Below are 5109 nucleotides of genomic sequence, written 5' to 3'. Positions count from 1 at the left end.
GTGCACTCGCTAAGAGAGACTGAGAGACAGTGAGAAGGAAAATGAGAAATCATCCCCCCAAGGGGATGGCCACACCACAGTCTCTTCTCCTCCGTCTCTTCTCTGGATTTCAGGCACCCACGCCCGTAGCCTGGCATGATTTTCAAGCTGCCAGCTCTGGGATTTGGACTGTATCAGTCACGGGGGAGTCCAGTGCCTTAACCACCATGCCACCTGCTGACCCCACTTTCCCTAGCGTTTTAATAAAGCTTATTGATAAATTTTTCCATGAGTGAGAGACACAGACGTACAGGGAGACAGCTTCCTCAACACAGTCCTCATGCCATGATCTATCCCCCCAGTTCTAGTCAGCCCCAGGCTGCTGGCATGAAGGCCTCTGATTGCCAGCCTGGCCCCGTCTCATGGGTCTGGGACTCAAACCGCACAGTCAACCATGTGGGATCCAGCCACCTTACCCTCCATACAACCTGCTGGCCCCTTCATCTATCATATCAAGGGTCCACACCATGAACATGACTTGGGTTGACCCTAACCTTGATTGCCTGAGCATGTTCTTTGGAGGGAAGTCACTCTGCAGCCCCCCTGCGGGACTGGGAGCTGTGCTCCGCCCGCCATTCAGGGAGACTTATCTACGTAAATATGGGAATTCTCCTGCATGGGAGATTTGTTTCTTCTCCCCGTTTATGAATGTCTTCAGTCACATGTCTCTAAGGGACTCGCGGACACTTAGCATTTGGGTTATAATCCTGTATAATACTGTATCTCGTTGCTTACTTGTTCTAGTGCAGGCTGCTGGGGGCACTTTCGGTTGGCACCAACGTCCCTTTGACATATTCCTATGTGTATTTGTATTTGTGTTTGTTTATTTGTTTTTAATTTCCCAGAGGGCATGTCTACTCACTCGAGAGAGACGGAGAGAAAGCACCCCGCCATGGGCGTGATCACACCACAATCCCTTCTCTTTCATTTCTTCTCATTTCAGGATGTTGGCCACACACATGCATCCAGTATGTTCCTTAAACCGCCGGGTCTGGGACTGGAACCTCACAGTAGGTCACGTGGGATCCAGCTGCCTTAACTGATGGATCACAGGTTGGCCCCACGATGTCTCTTTTAAAAAGTCCTTCCTTAAAAAAAAAAAAAAAATTCTTCCATACTTGCTGGCTCTATAAGATGCTCCAGGCCCGTCTTGTATGCTTCCTGTCCTATAAGAGGCCATTTCTTCAAAGAGCTCTGTATTCTTTTATTGGGCAATGGCATTAGAAACCAGGATCTGGGGACTGGCAGGTGGTGTGGTGATTAAGGCACTGGCTCCCACATGGCTGTCTGTGGTTCGAGTCCTGAACCTGGTGGCTTGTTTTTTCCCTTTTCCTTTCTCTCTCATTCTGTCTCTCTGGTCGAATTAAAAAATAATAACAAATAGGGACCAACAGTTGGTGCAATGGTTGTGTCACTGGACTACCATGTGGTTGACCATAGTTCAGGTCCCGGGCCCAGTGGCTTAAACTCATGCAGGGTGCGTGTGCTTGCGTGCCCAAGATCCGAAGAGGAGAATGGAGGAGAAGGGATTGCGGCATGGACATTCCCCCCCATGGGGGGGTTGTGATTTTTTGTTTCCTGTCTCTCTGTCTCTCTCTGTCTTTCTGGTGAGCGCACATGCCCTAAAGCAAAAACATCTCCAATAATAATAATAATAAATAAATGAATAAAATAAATAATTCTGAAAGGAATAAAGGAAGGAAGGGAGAAACAAGAATCTAAGTACTGGATGTGAGGGTTCTTTTTTTTTCTTCTACAGAATGCATGTGTTCACTAGAGAGATAGAGAGGGAAAGTGAGAAACCGGTCCCGGCAGAGGGGACGGGGCCACATTGTAATCCCTTCTCCTCCATTCTCCTCTTGAGATTTTGGGCATAAATGCACAAATGCTTGGCATATTTCTCAAGCCGCCAGGCCTGGGATTCAAACCATGGAGTCGGCCATGTGGGATCCACGTGCCTTAACCACAATGCTACCAGCTGGCCCTAGGTGTGACTTAAATTCTGAGCACGATAGTTAACAAAGGCTTCTCTGAGAAGGCAGCGTGTGAGAGGAGCCCTGGAAAAGGAGGGGAGCAAAACACAGACACTGCAGGAGGCCGTTCTGGAAAGAAGGAGCAGCCACTGCACAGGCCCCAGGCCGGCGTGTGTGGTGTGATGGAGGAACAAGGGGGCCAGTGGGGCTGGAGCTGCCCAGCGTGGTGGGAGGTGATGCGGGAGGTAGGGAGGTGCCGCTGGCACAGGGGCCAGAGAGAGGAAGCTGGCTTCTCAGTTGGCAGAGAAGCAGAAAAGCCACCCGATCTGAGCCACCTTTTAATAAAATCACTCAGGCTAACGTGCTGGGAATTAAATGGGGGGCGAGGGCAGGATCCAAAGGCATTAATGGCGGCTCAGATCGGGTGATTGAAACTGGGTGGGCGAGGGGCTCTGTCCCTGAAGCTGCTCCGAAGGGGGAGCTGACAGACTGCAGGTGGGGTGAGCGTAGGAGGTGAGCTGAGGTTTGGCATGATCTGAAAGGGGGCAGTGTGGCTGAGTGGGGAGAAGACAGGAGGAGTGGCAGGTTTGAGGGGGTGGCTGTCAGGAGGTCAGGTTTTGGCCCCATTAAGTTGGAGACAACCAGCGTTCATGCGAGCGGCGGTGCTGAGGAGGCGGCTGTGTCTAGGTCTGGAGTCAGGGGCGAAGGCGGCTGGAGATGAGAAGTGAGAACGGCCTCCCAGCCACCTGTTCCCTGGTCCCAAGGCCATGGCCTGGGCTGTGTGGGCTGGTGCCGCTCGGCCTGAATCCAGTGTGGGCGGTTCTGGAGCTGGCCCTGGAGCACCTGGGAGGGCAGGCCCTGCATCCCCGTGTCCCGGGGAGGGGAGCAATTGCCACGTGAGCAGCTTGGTCAGTTTCCTAAGGACCTGCTGCTGCTTTATACCAGGGTTGTCCACAGCCGTCCGGGGCAGAGCATGGGAGGACCCTGCAGGGAGGACTGGGCTTTCTCCCCCACCGAGCTGCTGCCCCGGTGGGAGCCCCTCTCTCGGGGAGGGACCTCTGGGCCTAGCCATGGTCATCGGAATTGCCGAGTGAATGAGGGACGTATCCGGAGGGCAGCATCCGGAGGGCAGCATCATGACCTGTGGCAGGTGGCAGCATGAAGTCACTGGACTCCTGAAACGGGGAAAGCAGAGGGAGGAGAGGACAGAGGAGCGCCCCCTCAGCCGGAGCCCCCTGCCGCCTCCCTCCTCCTGGGCCACATCGAGTCCCTCAGCGAATGCCATGGGCTCCACCCTCAGATCTGTGTGCCATCAGAACACCTCACGCTGTGCTGCCCCCTCCCCAGGGCACAGGCCCCACTTCCCTGCCTTGCACCTCAGAAGAGCTTCCTCCCACTTTGCCCTCCACAGTCTGTCCCCCTCAGAGCAGCTAGGGTGATCCTGGCCAAACAAAAACACAGTCAGGGCCAGCCTCCGGTCAGTAGCCTGCCAGAAGGCAGAGCTGGAAACCACATGCAGAGGGAAGTTCAAGTCTCTAGCCCGGATGACCTGAAAACATGTCAACCAGCAGGTGGTGTGGTGGCTAGGGCACCGGACAGTCCCATGTGGCTGACCACGGTTCAAGTCCCGGACCTGGCAGCTTGCTTTCTCACTTTCTCTCTCTCTCTCTGGTCAAATGAAAATAAAGTGAATAATAAATAAAATGAACAAAAAATAATTATTTTTTAAAAATTAAAAAAAAAAAACATGTCGACCACATTCCCAGGACCCCAGGGGGCTGGAGGACTAGAGGAAGGGGTTCGTGGTGTGACCAAGTCCTGTGGCGGGTACTTTCTCTCCCCCGCCTCGTTCTCTCGTGCCCATGTGTGCGCATGCTGTATCACAAATTAAAAGAAAAAAAAGTCAGATCGTTCCTTCACAAACCCTCGGCTGCTAGGGGGAATAGTCTTACCTTGGGCCCTGCTCAATCTTCCCTTCGCCCTCCAGCTCCTCCTCTGGCCCAGGCCTCCCACATACCAAGCACCCTTCTGCCTCGGGACCCTTGCACTCGCTGTGTCCTCTACCTGGACAGCGTTCCTCCCCCTGCTAATTCCTCCATTTCCTCTGGTTTCCGCCCAGAAGTCCCTCCTCAGAGAGGTCTTCCTGCCCACGCTATCTGAAACAGACTCCCACCAGTCACCACCCCCACCCGGCTGACAGTTCCGTAAGGTTATCACCACTTTATATTTATGTAAGTCTTCCCCACTAGAACGTGTTCCTTGTGGACTAGGCTGTTGATTTGCCCACCGAAGTACCCCCTCCAGACAGGCGGTTGCTCCACTCACACTTGTTGAGTGAATGAAAGACCATCTGTCACTTCTCAGGGTGCCCTGGGACTAGCTCAGGCCACCCTTCTGAGCTCCAACCAACATGACTCTTGAACTGCTCAGCCCAGGGACCAGCAGACGGCATAATATTTATATCGCTGGACGCCCATGTAGTCCACCGCAGTTCAAGTCCTAGACCTGGTGGCTTAAACTCACACCGGGCGCATGTGCGTGCGTGCCCAAGATCCCAAGAGGAGAGTGGAGGAGAAGAGATTGCGGTGTGGCCATGCCCTCTGGGGAACGCTTTCTGTCTGTCTTTCTCTGCCTCTCAGGTGAGTGCAGACGCCCTATAGCAAAAACCTCTCCAAAACAAACAAACAAACAAACAAAACAAACAAAAAGAACTGCTCAACCCAAAGTGGATGTCCTGTGGTGACAGAGATGGGGAAGCAGCTCACTGGAACCTGCAGGGGCCCATTGCACCCTCTGCCCTGTCTGCAACTCCCCATGCCCTCTGTAGGGAGCCTCCCACCTTCCTGGCACCTCCTCCTCTCCCAGCCCAGCCCAGCCAAGCAGCTCAGCCCTGTCCTTCTCCCACACCTCTCCCTCTCGCCTCTCATAGTCTCCTCCCTCCCCCCAGGCCACTGCCCTCCTGGCTTATCAGCTCAGAGCCACCAAAGGTCTCTGGCCTTTGCTCTTGTCCACTTCCCAAAGGCATCCGGAATGGTCTTGCTGGAAAAGTATGCCATGTGCACACTCCCAGCATACACGCCCACAGCAGCCCTCAGGA

Source organism: Tupaia chinensis, unplaced genomic scaffold (genome assembly GCF_000334495.1).
Source record: "Tupaia chinensis unplaced genomic scaffold, TupChi_1.0 Scaffold000383_1, whole genome shotgun sequence".
Taxonomy (NCBI): Eukaryota; Metazoa; Chordata; class Mammalia; order Scandentia; family Tupaiidae; genus Tupaia; species Tupaia belangeri.
The sequence above is the reverse complement of the archived record's forward strand: the minus strand, read 5'-3'. Positions refer to the sequence as shown.